Source organism: Aquarana catesbeiana, linkage group LG02 (assembly GCF_042186555.1).
Source record: "Aquarana catesbeiana isolate 2022-GZ linkage group LG02, ASM4218655v1, whole genome shotgun sequence".
NCBI lineage: Eukaryota > Metazoa > Chordata > Amphibia > Anura > Ranidae > Aquarana > Aquarana catesbeiana.
This window is the reverse complement of record NC_133325.1, coordinates 754,740,579-754,759,086: the sequence shown is the minus strand read 5'-3', so window position 1 is coordinate 754,759,086 and position 18,508 is coordinate 754,740,579. Positions and strand designations below refer to the sequence as shown.

The window sequence follows — 18,508 nt, the reverse complement described above, 5'->3', positions numbered from 1 at the left end:
CACAATTGGGACAGAGTAAAAAATGATGTACGATAACCCTACAAGGGTCAGCATTTATATGGTAGGCTGCTCCTGTATGCTTGCCAAGAATATTACAGCACTACAAGATTAATGCTGATTAAAACCCAAAAACAAATAGAATATATATTGCAAATTAGCAGTCCTTATATATGGTGACTGCATTAGAGTACATGCACACGGTCATATGAAAATACTAGTATGCAGAAACTTGCTGGCAAGATCCTTCGTTAAAATAACTCTTTACACATGTAATATTTGAGCAATATATTTAAATGCATTCAGTGTAAATTGCCTCCTGTTGCTAGGGATGCAGGCCCTTTTTTAAAGTAAACACCTGGCATCCTTGTGTTGCTAGTATACAGGGGTCTTCTGACACCTAGCATTCCTCTGTTGCTAGGCTGCAGGTGGCCTCTACCACCTAGAGTCCTCTGTCAATAGGATACAAGCAGTTTCTGCAGCCTACCGTCCCTCTGTTGCTAGGTCGCAAGTGGTTTCTGCTGCCTATTGTCCATCTGTCTGTTGCTGGGACACAGGTGGCCTCTACCACCTAGAGTCCTCTAATGGTAGGATACAAGCAGTTTCTGACACCTACCATCCCTTTGTTGCTAGGTCACAAGTGGCTTCTGCCACCTATTGTCCATCTGTCTGTTGCTAGGACGCAAGTGTGTATGTATTCACCCCCTTTGTTATGAAGCCCATAAAAAGCTTTGGTGCAACCAATTACCTTCAGAAGTCACATAATTAGTGTCACAGGATCTGTCATTACATATACACACCTTTTTGAAAGGCCCCAGAGGCTGCAACACCTAAGCAAGAGGCACCACTAACCAAACACTGCCATGAAGACCAAGGAACTCTCCAAACAAGTAAGGGACAATGTTGTTGAGAAGTACAAGTCAGGGTTAGGTTATGAAAAAATATCCAAATCTTTGATGATCCCTAGGAGCACCATCAAATCTATCATAACCAAATGGAAAGAAAATGGCACAACAGCAAACCTGCCAAGAGACGGCCCCACACCAAAACTCACGGACCGGGCAAGGAGGGCATTAATCAGAGAGGCAGCACAGAGACCTAAGGTAACCCCGGAGGAGCTGCAGAGTTCCACAGCAGAGACTGGAGTATCTGTACATAGGACGACAATAAGCCGTACGCTCCATAGAGTTGGGTTTTATGGTAGAGTGGCCAGAAGAAAGCCATTACTTTCAGCAAAAAACAAAATGGCACGTTTTGAGTTTGCGAAAAGGCATGTGGGAGACTCCCAAAATGTATGGAGGAAGGTGCTCCGGTCTGATGAGACTAAAATTGAACTTTTTAGCCAAAGAAAACGCTATGTCTGGCGCAAACCCAACACATCACACCACCCAAAGAACACCATCCCCACAGTGAAACATGGTGGTGGCAGCATCATGCTGTGGGGATGTTTTTCAGCAGTCGGGACTGGGAAACTGGTCAGAGTTGAGGGAAAGATGGATGGTGCCAAATTCAGGGATATTCTTGAGCAAAACCTGTACCACTCTGTGTGTGATTTGAGACTAGGACTGAGGTTCACCTTCCAGTAGGATAATGACCCCAAACACACTGCTAAAGCAACACTTGAGTGGTTTAAGGGGAAACATGTAAAATGTGTTGGAATGGCCTAGTCAAAACCCAGACCTCAATCCAATAGAAAATGTGTGGTCAGACTTAAAGATTGCTGTTCACAAGCGCAAACCATCCAACTTGAAGGAGCTGAAGCAGTTTTGCGAGGAGGAATGGGCAAAAATCCCAGTGGTAAGATGTGGCAAGCTCACAGAGACTTATCCAAAGCAACTTGGAGCTGTGATAGCCGCAAAAGGTGGCTCTACAAAGTATTGACTTTAGGGGGGTGAATAGTTATGCACATTGACTTTTCTGTTATTTTGTTCTATTTGTTGTTTGCTTCACAATGAAAAAAAAAAATCTCCAAAGTTGTGGGCATGTTCTGTAAATTAAATGATGCAAATCCTCAAACAATCCATGTTAATTCCAGGTTGTGAGGCAACAAAACACGAAAAATGCCAAGGGGGGCGAATACTTTTGCAAGGCACTGTATTATTTTTACACCAGATACCATATATATTGGGGACTTCTGACTCCAGCTAGCCGCCTGCCTTGGCTATCCCTGCCTTGTTTCCCCATCTGCGGGCATGATGTTGCGCCGCCCCTCTGGCATCATGATGGATACCATTGCATGCTTTTAATCTTTGGCTGATATATAGCAATTGTTTTTTTTACTAACATGATGCCCAGTATACAAACAACAAAAAGATGACGCTGTTCAATACACTGCACATGAATTTGGTGTTTTGACTGTACACGTATGCTGATTTCTAGGAAGTGCCTTTGTTCAACATACTCTACACCCCTGAAGAAAGAATGTACTTCTGAGACGCCTCAGATAATTCTGTTTTCACTGGCCATTGTTGGACTTTTTGTGATGTCAACAGATTCTGTAGAACACTGTTCATGTATACAACTTTTCTTTTGAGAAAAAAGTGTGTATATATCGCGCTATAGATTAAATTAAATAAGCAGCTAACACGCAACAAGTGATCTAATCTTGCAAAGAACTATGCGAAAGAAGTGCAGCACTAAAAGAATATTTAAATAGTCTATAAGGCTATTTGATATATTACAACCAGTGATATTTTATAAATCTGTGATACCTTGTAAAGGTATCATGTGAAAAATAACTATGATTGAATAATGGTCTTAATTTCATAAACTTAGTCCATATACAGGTGACACATAAACTTAGTCTGTATAAAGGTGACATAACAAAATGTGACACAAAAAAATAGTGAAAGTGTGTTGATAGAAGATTCACCACCGCTCTTAATGGAGGCTTACCAGAAAGATTGGACCCAGGTGGGCTTTTACCCACTGGGTCAATCAGGCTTGTAAAGTGGAGATCCTTGATGGTGGCTACCGCTGAGGACTCATTTCCAGGTGGCCCGGGTGCTTGTTAGCACAAAATAAGCTCCTCAATGTATTTTCCCTGCTGATTTCGTAAGTGGACGATACAGTCACAAAATCCAAGTCTGCTTCTTCTTCCATATTTTATAAAGATAGGTCCAATCAGGCATCAAGGTTATATGTGAAATAAATATGAGAGCACATAGCGTGATACTGTATAAAAAAGCTCATAGCATATTTATTGAGGGTATTTTGCCTAATGTTATACCAGCCACAACCTGTTTTTAACCACTTGCCAACTGCGCTATAGCCAAATGACAGCTACAGCGAGGCCGGCTAGTTCTGGGAGGCCGTCACATGATGGCCTTCCATGATCGTGCCCCTCACCCACCAGTCAGTGCCTTCTCATTAGTGTCACCTATCAGTGCCGCCTACCAGTGCCCAAAAGTGCTACATATTAGTGCCCATCAGTGCAGTCTCATCAGCACACATCAGAAAGGGAGAAAAATTACCTGTTTGCTCAATTTTATAACAAACTATGAATTTTTTTTTTCTTCAAAATTTTCGGTATTTATTCTTTATCAAAAAATTTTAAAAAATTGTGGTGATTAAACAAAACTATTTGTGTAAAATTATAAATGTTTTGTTTGGGTACAGCATAGCATGACCACGCAACTGTCATTCAAAGTGCGACACCGCTGAAAGCTGAAAATTGGCCTGGGCAGGAAGGGGGTAAAAGTGCCCAGTGGGCAAGTAATTAATAAAAATCTGAGATTTTACATTCAACTGTCATTTATGACTACGCGTGTGTGTGTGTGTGTGATATATATATATATAGATAATATATATCTCTCTAATATATATATATCTCTCTCTCTCATATATATATATATATATATATATATATATATATATATATATATCTCTATCTATCTATATATATCTCTATCTCTATATATATATATATATATATATATATATATATATATATATATATATATATCTATCTCTCTCTCTATATATATATATGCCTGTAAAATCCTAAAGTGTTTTTTTTTTTTTTTTTTGGTCGTTTTACAGATTAAATGTCAACACCAATTTGCATTGTGACACAAGAAAATCTTTTGGCACCAGCAGGCACATTATATGTAAATGAAAAGGAAAAGACAAGGAGTACACATTTGTATCCGGGACAAGAGGAAAAAGACACAAGTTCCTGGACCTCGTTAGCACAAAATAAGCTCCTCAATGTATTTTCCCTGCTGATTTCGTAAGTGGACGATACAGTCACAAAATCCAAGTCTGCTTCTTCTTCCATATTTCTGGGGAAAGAACTGCATGCAACACACAAGGGAGGTATGAATTCCTAAACAGGAAGACCAGATTTAAAGGTTTGCTCCCCCTGGATGTGGAAACAAGTGCTGAATTACTGAACACACATTACTAATGTGTTTATTACAGGGACGCTCTAGGAAATTGCAAAGCTCAAAAGGAAAAATAAGATGTAAGAGGGAGCAGTAATTACAGTTGTTCAATCATTCCCCCCCCTCCCAAATCCGAGCAGAGATTTAACTATTCCCAGCACAGACTGGGCGTCACCACTACATGTACATAGCCGTTATGTATTCTTTCCGTTTAAAGTGAACCTGTCAGGATGAAAGTATGGGAGATGCTTCATTTTTGCCTGGAGATGGGCTTTAAAACTGAAGTGCGTGTTCCTGTCACTTTAAATAGTTTGTTTTATCCAAGCTGGCCCAAACAAAACATTTCCATGTTGCCGCTGTATCATACTGTGGTAGCAACAGCTATATACAGTAAGTGGCCCTGTGTTCCGCTGCAGTACGGGCGACTTCCCATCTGTTGCTGGAACACATTTTAAATTGCCCTCAATGATTCTCAGCCATTCAGGAGAAGCCTTCTATTTTTATTAGTGAATACTGATTGGCCGAGATGGAGATTATGTTGTCAAGATCTCCACCTCCACCAACCAAAGAAAGCCTTGAAAAAAAAAAAGCAAGGCTTCTCCTGCAGTGGCGGCTGGTGCTCCATATTTTTTGGGGGGGCAGCAAACAAACCATCCGACATATTTCCCCCCACCATTCGGTCGGTCGACCCCCCCACCCCCTCCCTTCGCTCACTCGTCTGCCCACTAGCCCCGCACTTACCCTATCTAGGTCACGGGCAGCTTCTGCTTCTTCCTGGTCTCCTCCTCAGCGGCTTCCCCTGCGTTTCCTCCTCCTCGGCGGGCAATACGGTCGCTTCTCCTCTCAACCAATCAGGACTTAAGACTCGCTTTCTGATTGGGTGGGAGAATCAGGAAGACAACAGTGAAAATTAAAATTGCTATTGTCACACAACTGAGAGGGCTCAGGGTGCAGTGCCCACCCTTTTTTGAAGCCAATTAGAGCCTCAGGCTCTAATCATGCGCTTCCAAAAAAAAAAAAAAAAAACCCCATTGAAATCCATGCGTCCGGCATCCTGTATGTAGATTAGGGGCCGGGCGCATGGATTAGGGGGCCAGCACCCCTGCGCCCCTTATGGACGGGCCGCCACTGTTCTCCTGATTGATTGAGAAGCATTCAGGCTGGCCCGATTTTGTTGCGGCAGCAGACTGGAGGTCACCAGTACTGCAGTGAAACACAGCGCCACATACCCTATGTAGCTGATAATACAGCCCTGGCCAAAATGAGAATGACACAAATATTTTTCACAAAGTCTGCTGCTTCAGTGTTTTTAGATCTTTTTGTCAGATGTTACTATGGTATACTATATAATTACCAGCATTTCATAAATGTCAAAGGCTTTTATTGACACTTACATTAAGTTTATGCAAAGAGTCAATATTTGCAGTGTTTGCCCTGTTTTTCCCCAAGACTTCTGAAATTCACCCTGGCATGCTGTCCATCAACTTCTGGGCCATATCCTGACTGATGGCAGCCCATTCTTGCATAATCAATGCTTGGAGTTTGTGGGGTTTTTTTGTTCAACCGCCTCTTGAGGATTGACCACAATTTCTCAATGGGATCAAGGTCGGGGGAGTTTCCTGGCCATGGACCCAAAATTTTGATGTTTTGTTCCCCAAGCCACTTTGTTAATCACTTTTGCCTTATAGCAGGGTGCTCCATCATGCTGGAAAAGGCATTGTTCCTCACCAAACTGTTCTTGGATGGTTGGGAGAAGTTGCTCTCACAGGATGTTTTTGTATCATTCTTTATTCTTGGCTGTGTTCTTAGGCAAAATTATGAGTGAGCCCAATCCCTTAGCTAAGAAGCAACCCCACACATGAATGGTCTCAGGATGCTGCTGTTGGCATGACACAGGACAGGTAGCGCTCAACTTTTCTTCTCCGGACAAGGTTTGTTTCCCAGATGCCCCAAACAATCGGAAAGGGAATTTATCAGAGAAAATGACTTTACCCCAGTCCTCAGCAGTCCAATCCCTGTACATTTGCAGAATATCAGTCTGTCCCTGATGTTTTTCCTGGAGAGAACTGGTTTCTTTGCTGCCCTTCTTGACACCAGGCCATCCTCCAAAAATCTTCGCCTCACTGTGCTTGCAGATGTACTCAGACCTGCCTGCTGCCATTCCAAAGCAAGCTCTGCACTGGTGGTGCACCAATCCCAAAGCTAAATCAAGTGTAGAAGATGGTCCTGGCACTTGCTGGACTTTCTTGGGTGCCCTGAAGCCTTCTTCACGACAATTGAACCTCCCTCCTTGAAGTTCTTGATGATCCGATAAATGGTTGATTTAGGTGCGATCTTGGTAGCAGCAATATCCTTGCCTCTAAATCCCTTTTTGTGCAAAGCAATGATGACTACATGAGTTTCGTTGCAGGCAACCATGGTTAACAGAGGAAAAGCAATGATTTCAAGCACCTCCCTCCTTTTAAAGCTTCCAGTCTGTTTTTCTAACTCAATCAGCATTACAGAGCGATTTCCAGCCTTGTTCTCGTCAACACTGACACCTGTGTTAATGAGAGAAACACTGACATGCTGTCAGCTGGTCCTTTTGTGGCAGGGTTGAAATGCAATGGTTATTTTTTGGGATTAAGTTGAATTTCATGGCAAAGAGGGACTTTGCAATTAATCTGATCACTCTTCATAACATTCTGGAGTATATGCAAATTGCCATCATAAAAACGTAGGTAGCAGACTTTGTGAAAATTAATATTTGTGTCATTCGCCATAGCTGTACAGTATGATACAGCACACACAGGGGTTGAATCACTTAGTAATGCAAATAGTTTGTTTGGGCCTGCTTGGTGACAGGAAACATGGAATTCAGCTTTAATACAAACCATCATGGAACCCTCCTCCTCTTTTCCAGTAGTGGCCATTAGCAGTCCTTACTTCAGAAGTGAACGCTGCTGACTAAGGCCTCACGGTCGAAACGTGTACGTTTTTTTATCCTGTACTTACCCTGTAGCAAATAAAGATTATCTTATTTGGATGGCAGTGAGTGGCAGAGGACGACACGCAAATCAATGCTGCAGCATTAGGAGAATGAGTAGTGCAACAAAAAAAAAAAATTTTTTTGAAACACCATTGAGGTGGGGAGGATGGTGGAAAGAATATGTCGCAGCACACCATGGATTAGTTTGAAATATTTGTTTAAGCCGGTGGTCTCCTAACTGGTGCCCGTTGCTTGTCTTTATCCGGCCCTTGGGACATCATTCTACCCACTGACACCAATGATAGGGCACCATTCCATCCACTGACCAAAGATAATGGGGCACATTTCCCTCCCATTGATACAATGCGTCACTATTTCTCCTATTAAAACCAATGATGGAGCATTGTTTACCTCCACTGGCATTTTCTACTCCCACTGGCCATAGTCTGGGCCCACCAAAGCCTGAAGGACAGTAAACTGGCCCTTTGATTAGAAAGTTTGGAGACCCCTTGTTTAAGCGATCACATAAAATGTAAGTGCGACATTTTGTAATCATGCAGCACCCTTTCTTTATGCCAGATGAAGGTGTTGTGTGCAATTTAAAACATTTGCACTTACACAATGTAACTCACTGCTGTCACTGATAATGGTCACGTACCTCCCACACACAGCTTCAGCAATTTGAAGCTTCACAGGCAGCAGGCAGACACCTTTGTGATGGCAGAGCCAGTACAGGACCTACTACATAAAGCCTTCTAGAAGTGTCAGGGCCCATTTACACTAAAGTGTCCACTACAGTGCGTCAACTTGCACTTTGACATGTTTTAATATGCATTGCATTAAGGCAATAATACAAAGAGTAGGAAATATCCGCAGAACTTCCCTAATAAAGAGGACCAATAATTTATGTACAGTGAGGAAAAAAAAAAGTATTTGATTCCCTGCTGATTTTGCACATTTGCCCACTGACAAAGAAGTGATCAGTCTATAATTTTAATGGTAGGTTTATTTTTAACAGTTAGAGACAGAACAACAAACATATCCAAAAAAAAAGCATTTCAAAAAAGTAAAAAATTGATTTGCATTTTAATGAGTGAAATAAGTATTTGATCCCCTATCAATCAGCAAGATTTCGGGCTCCCAGGTGTTTTCTATACAGGTAACGAGCTGAGATTAGGAGAGCTCTCTTAAAAGGAGTGCTCCTAATCTCTGCTTGTTACCTTTATAAAAGACACCTGTCCACAGAAGCAATCTATCAGATTTCAATCTCTTCACCATGGCCAAGACCAAAGAGCTGTCCAATTATGTCAGGGATAAGATTCTAGACCTACACAAGGCTGATATGGACTACAAGACCACCGCCAAGCAGCTTGGTGAGAGGGTGGCAACAGTTAATGTGATTATTTGCAAATGGAAGAAACACAAAATAACTGTTAATCTCCCTCGGTCTGGGGCTCCATGCAATATCTCACCTCGTGGAGTTTCAATGATTATGAGAACGGTGAGGAATCAGCCCAGAACTACATGGGAGAATCATTTCAATGATCAAGGCAGCTGGGACCATAGTCACCAAGAAAACAATTGGAAATATACTACGTCGTGAAGGACTGAAATTCTGCAGCACTTGCAAGGCCCCCCTGCTCAAGAAAGCACATGTACAGGCCCGTCTGAAGTTTGCTAATGAACATCTATTTGATTTAGAGGAGAACTGGGTAAAAGTGTTGTGGTCAGATGAGACCAAAATAGAGCTCTTTGGCATCAACTCAACTTGCCATGTTTGGAGGAGGAATGCTACCTATGACCCCAAGAACACCGTCAAACATGGAGGTGGAAACATTATGCTCTGGAGTGTTTTTCTGCTTAGGGGACATCTGCATCAAAGGGACGATGGACGGGGCCATGTACCATCAAATCTTGGGTGAGAACCTCCTTACCTCAGCCAGGGCATTGAAATTGGTTCGTGGATGGGTATACCAGCATGACAATGACCCAAAACACACAGCCAAGGCAACAAAGGAGTAGCTCAAAAAGAAGCACATTAAGGTCCTGGAGTGACCTAACCAGTCTCCAGACCTTAATACCATAGAGAATATGTGAAGGGAGCTGAAGGTTCGAGTTACCAAACCTAAGCCTCAAAACCTTAATGACTTGGAGAGGATCTGCTAAGATGAGTGGGACAAAATCCTTTCTGAGATGTGTGCAAGCCTGGTGGTCAACTACAAGAAGCGTCTGACCTCTGTGATTGCCAACAAGAGTTTTGCCACCAAGTACTAAGTCATGTTTTGCGAAGGGGTCAAATACTTATTTCACTCATTAAAATGCAAATCAGTTTATAACTTTTTTGAAATGCATTTTTCTGGATTTTTGTTGTTATTCTGTCTCGCACTGTTAAAATAGACCTACCTTTAAAATTATAGACTGATCATTTCTTTGTCAGTGGACAAACGTACAAAGTCAACAGGGGAGCAAATACTTTTTTCCCTCACTGTAGTCCACTTTACCACCAGTATGGTGTTGATTATCGTAGCCAGACACAAAACTATAAAAATAAACATTGGGAAGGCTCCCAAAAAAGGTAGGTACTACTGTTATTTTGACTTGTTCAAAATACATTATTACAGGCCATTAGACAGTATACAAAAACTCACTAAACGATTGTTTACTCCCGACCCATCACCAAAGTAAAAAAAATGACAAGACTCAGATGTTAACTGGCAGCAGTGGTGTATTTTGGTTTTGTGCTGCCCTAGGCAAGATTAAAAATTGGGCACCCCCCTCCCCTATCTAAATTTGTCCCAACCCTTCCTGTTTAAGATCCACCCCTTCATCTGTAAACTCCAACCCTTCCCCTTTAGGCCTCTTTCACACGGATGATCCGTATGTCCGTTTTTCATCCATCCGTTTTCGGATGAAAAACGGACATACAGTCATCCTTATGGAGCGTCGGATGTCAGCGGTGACATGTCCGCTGACATCCGACCCCGCTCCGATCCGAAAAGTGTAACGGAGGAAAAACCTACTTTTCCCTCCGTTTTCGGATCGGATCGGATGACGACGGACACTACGGACCGTCATCATCCGATCCCCCCATAGGGGAGAGCGGCGCTCTGACAGGTCCGTCGCTGCACAGCGTGCAGCGATGCACCTGTCATCTTCCTGCTCAGCGGGGATCGGCGGAGCGATCCCCGCTGAGCCAGCGTGTGTTCACGGGGCGGATCATGACTGATCTGCCCCGTGTGAAAGAGGCCTTAGGCTCAACTCCTTCCTATTAGAGCTCCACCACTTCGGGGGGGAGAGGTTGAGAGAATGAGAGGGGGGTGAGAGAATGAGAGGGGGGGTGAGAGGGCGAGAGAGAGAGGGTGAGAGAATGAGAGGGGGGGTGAGAGGGCGAGAGAGAGAGGGTGAGAGAATGAGAGGGGGGTGAGAGAGAGAGAGGGTGAGAGAATGAGAGGGGGGTGAGAGAAAGAGGGGGTGAGAGGTGGGTGAGAGAGGGGGGTGAGAGACAGAGAGAAGGGGGGTGAGAGACAGAGAGAGGAGGGGTGAGAGACAGAAAGAGAGGGGGGTGAGAGACAGAAAGAGAGGGGGGTGAGAGAGGGGTGAGAGAGAGGGGGGGTGAGAGAGAGGGGGGTGAGAGAGAAGGGAGAGAGGTGTGTGTGTGAGAGAGAGGGGGGAGAGAAGAGAGAGAGAAAGAGAGAGAAAGAGAGAGAGAGGGGGGGGAGAGAAAGAAAAGGAGGTGAGAGAGAGAGGGGGTGAGAGAGGGAGCAGATAAGAGGGAGGAAGAGGTGGGGTGGAGAGAGTTGGGGCTGCCCTATCCCCCCCTATCCCAAAAAAAAAAAAAAAAAAAATACACAGGACTCTCACCTTCCCGCAGCCCGCCGGCTCCTTTTTAACAGCTGTGTGTAGCGAGGCTGCCGAGGCATGATCACAGCCCAGGACTCCGACCTGCTCTGCCAAGTGAGCCACTTCCGGGATCAGAGGCTGCAGCCACCGCCACCATCACCCCCTGCTTCCGATTTGCAGCTGCCCCTGGTGTCACCCCTCTGGCGAGTGTTACCCAGGTGCTCTCCCATTTGCTGATGGCATTTAAACAGCAAACTCACCATTATAAGTTCAGGGAATAGATCCGGATAAAAGAGAAATCAAGGTTGATTCAATATATCATGACATATAGTGATATCATATGAATTGCAGCATTCATTTATAAAGGGCACCAGCTGAAAATAGATGTCACTCAGTAATCTGGTCATATAGCAGCATTCAGGCTCATTATAATATCTGTGCAAACCAAGCACTCTCAAATGTAATGTCCAGAGCAATAAAGACCAAAGCATGCTGAGACAAGCTGACTCATGAAGTTAGTAATCAATTAGGCAATACACTATTGCACATGGCAAGTCATCACCCAGAGTCTCTTAAGCGAGGAATACCTGGTACAGGTACATAAAGACAGCTGAAAGACAAAAAAGGAGAAGCAGGAGCCGATTAGGTTCATCACAAAATATGGGTCACAATGGAAAGAGGTAAGATCCATACTGGACAAACATTGGCATGTGCTTCCCTTGAAGCCCCAAATTGCTAGAATGGGATCTGGAGGTATATGGAAGTATTTCGGTTGAGCCTTTAAACTTGCCTGATACACACAGAGTTTTTTTTTCGTTCAACCCAGCGAGCTGAACTTAAAAAAAAAAAAACCTGACAGCTCTGGTGGGAGCCGTTGTACTAACTATGCAAAGTTTGTACAGTGGTCTTCCCCGCTGAGCTGTTGTATTCTGACAGGGGGAATGGGGACTCCCTTGTGACGTCACTGCCTGTGGCATGATGGGGTGGTAAAGTCACATGGGGGCAGGGCCTCTGTATAATGTCGCCATGTGGCCACATCCCATGGCTATATAATTAATGGCACACGGTGGACCTAGCATTACAGCGGGAGCGAGCGTCGGGAGAAGATCAGAGGGAGAAGTGGAGAGAGGAGAACTGGCAGAGGGAGAAGACAGTGGAGAGAGAACTGGTAGTGGAAGAAGAAAAGGACAATTCCATAGCTCAACTCACCAACCAGTCTGCTGACCAACCAAATTTACCTGTCTCAGTGTCTTGTTACCGTTTGTATATTTGGGTCGGGGACACACTGGACGCCTTTGCTGCTCTTGCTGGGTGTCCAGTGTGTGTCCTGTCCCTTTAAGGGGGCTAGGGCGGCCTCCAGGCTCACCTGTCTCACACCTATCCATTCAATGCATGTGCTTCCACTGTGGAGACACTTATAAATTTAGTGTTAGGACTGCAAGTAATACAGGGTGCCTTGACGAGGCCTTGCAGCTTTCACATGCGTTTGCAAATGTGTGCTAACTAAACCCCTGCTTTTAACATACGGTTAGACAGGTAAATTTGGTTGGTCAGCAGACTGGTTGGTGAGTTGAGCTATGGAATTGTCCTTTTCTTGTATGTATATGCCCTCCATGTGCTCCTTACTGTGAAGGCCAGTTATGGGTGTGGGCGGTGACCAGTGTCTTGTTACCGTTTGTATATTTGGGTCGGGGACACACTGGACGCCTTTGCTGCTCTTGCTGGGTGTCCAGTGTGTGTCCTGTCCCTTTAAGGGGGCTAGGGCGGCCTCCAGGCTCACCTGTCTCACACCTATCCATTCAATGCATGTGCTTCCACTGTGGAGACACTTATAAATTTAGTGTTAGGACTGCAAGTAATACAGGGTGCCCTGACGAGGCCTTGCAGCTTTCACATGCGTTTGCAAATGTGTGCTAACTAAACCCCTGCTTTTAACATACGGTTAGACAGGTAAATTTGGTTGGTCAGCAGACTGGTTGGTGAGTTGAGCTATGGAATTGTCCTTTTCTTGTATGTATATGCCCTCCATGTGCTCCTTACTGTGAAGGCCAGTTATGGGTGTGGGCGGTGACCAGTGTCTTGTTACCGTTTGTATATTTGGGTCGGGGACACACTGGACGCCTTTGCTGCTCTTGCTGGGTGTCCAGTGTGTGTCCTGTCCCTTTAAGGGGGCTAGGGCGGCCTCCAGGCTCACCTGTCTCACACCTATCCATTCAATGCATGTGCTTCCACTGTGGAGACACTTATAAATTTAGTGTTAGGACTGCAAGTAATACAGGGTGCCTTGACGAGGCCTTGCAGCTTTCACATGCGTTTGCAAATGTGTGCTAACTAAACCCCTGCTTTTAACATACGGTTAGACAGGTAAATTTGGTTGGTCAGCAGACTGGTTGGTGAGTTGAGCTATGGAATTGTCCTTTTCTTGTATGTATATGCCCTCCATGTGCTCCTTACTGTGAAGGCCAGTTATGGGTGTGGGCGGTGACCAGTGTCTTGTTAGTGGAAGAAGACATCAGCGGAGGAAGAGGAACCGAACCGGAGGGAGAGGAACCGAACCGGAGGAGGTCATCAGCGGAGGGAGAAGAAATTGGAGGAAGAAGAGACGCCGGAGCAGCTTTAATAAATTATTTTGTCAAAAACCTGTGTACTGTTTTTTATTTTTGACACTTTTTTAGGTGAATGGGTAGGGGTACAATGTACCCTATACTTATTCACATAGGGTGGGGGGGGGGGGCTGGGATCTGGGGGCCGTCCTGTCAAAGGGGGCTTCCATATTCCGAGAAGAACCGGAGGATGAAGTCATCACCAGAGGGAGAAGAAATCGGAAGGAGAAGAGACACCAGAGCAGCTTTAATAAATTACTGTCAAAAACCTGTGTACTGTTTTTGTATTTTTGACACTTAAAGCATCCACACCACCATGTTGGGGGGATGTGGCCTGGTATGCTCCAGGAGGGGGGAGGGCACTCGCTTGTTCCCACCCCCTTTCCTGCCCTGGCTGTGTGCTCGGATAAGGGTCAGATACGGATTTTGGGGGGGAATCCATGCAATTTTTTTGGCGTGGGGGTTCCCCTTAAAACCCATAGCAGACCAAAGGTATGGTATGGTCTTGGAGGGTGAACTCTATGGCATTTTTTTTTTTTTTTTATTATGGCGTGGGGTTCCCCTTCAAGATCCTCAGAACAAAAGTCGCATGCCAAAGTCGGATCAGTTAAGACGATGATCCGACTTTGATCAGACTTTAATGATATTCAATGGGCTGAAGTAGGATCAAAGTCGGACCAAAGTAGTGCAGGAAACTTTTTCAAAGTCGGACCGACTTGTGTCAGACCAGTTCAGACTGCTCTCATAGGGAACCATTGATTTATACACGTCATGCGACATGTGCTCCCAAAAAATAAAAGGTAGAAAAAGTGTGATTACTATTCTTCTGTTGGTTGACATAGCTACATACTAAAGAACATTTGTATTTATTGTTCTCTTTGTCACCTCATCTCCAGGAAGTTCACAGGTTTCCCCTTGTATGCTGCCTTTGTTTAGAACAGACTTTCTACCTTTACTGTAGCCTTTTTCCTCCTAGCAACATTCACTAAACTATGACTGATTCTCACGATATTTGTATTGAAACATGTTCGTTTTGTCTTGACATCCTGCACACACCTGATAGAATGAAAAGACCACAGTGAGAGGAAACGATACTAAACATGATGGAGTAAAATTGAGATAAAAACGCATGAAATCCAGCCAAAAAAAAAGAAATAAAAAATAGAACCTTTCCACCCCACAGATAAAATGAAGATCATTGACAACCATTTTGAACCCTTATAGGGAACCTGTGCATTGCTCTTGCAGGACAAAGCAAAAGGCTCACTTTAATGATGGCCACACCAGGAGCATATATTCACCCTTCCTTTGGTCCCCCAGTCACTTTCTCTTCCACGTATAGGAAAATATGCTGCTCACTCTCACACAAAATCCATTTAGCTGCCAGAGGTGATAAATAAAATTAGTGACAGTAATGCATGTGGCAATATTTATGGAACACAATAACTTCGCTGGAAGGATTGCCACATCATAGCTATCTTTGTTGTCGGGCGAATCAAGCAATTTTCAGGAAAGAAAATCGATCCATCTATGACCAGATTTAGGTATCAAATTGCTCGGACTTTCAACCTGGGCTTCCAAAATCTGAACATCAAAGGCAATGCCTATTGTAGCAGATCTAGACTATAGAACTCAGGTGCCAAAACCGCAGCAATTGTCATTCACTGTGTTGCCCCTGGGCCACTAATTTTAAGGCGGCAGGCTGTAGTAAAATTTAGCAGTCTCATGTATCATGTCCCCATTTTCTAACCATTTCCTGCTGCAAGTTCTTAGGTCAGCCAAACATGGTTTGAATGTTGGATGGTTCAGCAAGAACAACTTTGGTACAACCAGCCTGACAGATTCTCTTACGATTATCGCTAGCGGCTGCTATAGCCACTAGCAATATTTACTATCCTTTCCCGGTGGAGGCGGCTTCCTGTTCGGGAGCAGACACTTGCTCAGCAGGAGGGATTCCTCTGTCAGCACTGTCTGTGTTGATGGTGGAATCGTGTGAATTTCTTTCCTGCAACCTCTGGTTGAGAGCGCTGATCAGGAGCCAGTCGGCTGGTGGTTTTCCAGCATGCTCCTCCAACAGAAGCCAGCCAAATGGCCGGCTTCTGTCTTACAGGCTGCCTTACATACGGACCGAATGTCGGCCAATTTTTATTGAACTGGCCGATGTTGCACGGCATTCGGCCCTTGTGTATGAGGCTTTAGTCTCCAACCAAACCATTATTATGTCTGCAGTGTCTATCACCTGTATTATATGTGTCTTCTATAGAATTGTGTGGGCTGATTATGTGTGATCATTGATGTCTGGTGACCCATCTGAGGTCCCTATATCTGTTGGTCACCACTGCTCCAGGACACAAAAACCATCATAGAGCAATAAAGCCCTCTCTTTACCTATCAGCCTCAACTTCCTTTCTCCACACTGTTGCAGCTGGCACTGCACACTGGACTATTGACAATACACAGTAATTACTGTTTTCTTGAATTTCATGCTGTGATATCATTGTGATAAAACACTTTTGAATACATCACCACAAACTGACCAATATATAATTATATAAATTGGCCTTATACCCCTTTTTTGTTATATTATGGCTGTGTGTCCCATAGGCTGTATTAGGAAGCAAAATAAAGTCTACGAAATGCATCAAATGAATTCCATCCCTACTCCGCTATGATTTTTAGTTACAAAGTTAATAGAACATACCGTAACATCTTGAGAACAATACAACATGATAATGACCAATGGATGGTAAAGGGTAATGATACGGGTTGGATATGTTTATTTATGTGATCTATACATACATCTTCATTGCTGTATAAATTACGGTGATTTAGTCTTTATATGTGCTTTTAACAGCTTTCTAATTAACAATACTGTTTCTTAAAGTGGACATTTCCCTAAATTTCACATAAACATTCATTTCTACATGCTGATGTGAAATTGTCTATTTTTTGCTGCTTTAGTTACCTTTTTTTCTCTTGCACTTCTTGGTTTCAAAGAAGGCAGTGGTGACGTAGTCTCGGCCGCACAGAAGCCCTCTGGGAAGGCAATGTCACCATTTTCTTCAGGGAAATCCCATATCTAGACTAGGAGATCTTGCAGTATTGTCATTCGCTTATTCATGTGCACGTGCCATACAAAATTACATTAATTTGCTAGGGAAAAAAAAAAAAAAGCTTCTTCCTGACAGCTCAAAAGATCTCAAGCTAGGCTTTTTTCCCCGACAGATGTTCTATGGTGCATGTACGCGAAGAAGTGCATGATGTCATCACAGACATGGTGGCGTGGCAATTAGACAACAGAGAATAGGACAAAAAATAGGCAAGAATGAAGAAAAAGTCACAAGGATACAGGCAAGCACCATTATTTCCTTCCTATTCACGTATACAGGTTTATACAGAGTAGGGACAGGAGGGCGGAAGGTGGAAGGATGTACAAGTTGCATGTTCTTTGTATGACACCTATAAGGCCCCGTATAATGGAACACGTTTCTGGTTTCACTCACAATTTCATTTTTGGGATGTGGTGTCCATAATGACTTCCAGTCCTCGCGTTATCAGGATATTAGAAAATCTGCACTTGGTTCTTCACACGTGAAGAGAAAGCATATGCACCTGAACTGGAGGGAAGATGCTTGTTTACTTGTGCCAGAATATGTAAGCAGCGCATTGAAACCACAAGCCCAGATCCATAGACCAGAACAAACCTGAACAACCACAATAAAACCTGATGAAATTGGCTGCAACGAGTCGTATTGTTACCTAATTGTTATTTCGCAGAATTTACAGGCTCGGGGGAGAATTGTGGTTTATACATTATACTCACCAGGGAAACCAGACATGTACACTGAAAGCTCAGGAGAAGTGTGAGGAGCAATATACACTATATGGTAAAAATTATTGGGACACCTGTCTTTATACACATAATAGGATTTTTAAAACAGTTTACCTGTAAAAATCCCTTTCTTTGAAGTACATCACAGGACACAGAGCCATAGTAGTTACTATGTGGGTTATTGGCCACCTTCAGGTGATGGACACTGGCACACCCTAAGAGAAGAAGTCCACTCCCTATATAACCCCTCCCACTACTGGGAGTACCTCAGTTTTGTAGCAAAGCAATACACGTGTATACCAAAAAGAAGGGAGGAACCTCTGTGTCCCGTGATGTACTTCAAAGAAAAGGATTTTACAGGTAAGTAGTTTTAAAAATCCTATTTTCTTATCGTACATCACGGGACACAGAGCCATAGTAGTTATTACGTGGGATGTCCCATAGCAATGCCAACTAAAGGGAGGGAGACACAACAAAAATAGGGCACTAAGAGACTAGAGGACTTATACTGCATACACTGCTCCCAAAGGTGATATCATCATGACCTTTTCCATCTACTTGATAGAATCTGGTAAATGTATGGACTGAAGACCAAGTTGCGGCCTTGCAGATTTGAGCCATGGAGGCTTGGTGATGCACTGCCCAGGAAGTACTAACAGCCCTGGTGGAGTGCGCTTTAATATGAAAAGGTGGAATTTTCCTCTTCTAAACGATAAGCTTGAACAATCACTTGACGAATCCATTTAGAAATAGTAGATTTCGATGCTGCCTGTCCTCTCTTAGGACCTTTTGGCAACACAAACAAAACATCTGTTTTACGAATCTGAGCAGTCGCCTTCAAGTAGACCTTGACTGCTCTCCCCACATCATGAGAATGTAGTGA

The 18,508-nt window shown here is 43.7% G+C and overlaps 1 protein-coding gene across 1 annotated transcript in view; it reads right to left on the bottom strand.

Moving 5' to 3' along the window:
• RCAN1 (regulator of calcineurin 1) overlaps window positions 1-18,508 on the bottom strand; it is a 165,746-nt gene that overhangs the window by 21,516 nt on the left and 125,722 nt on the right. The window lies entirely within an intron of this gene.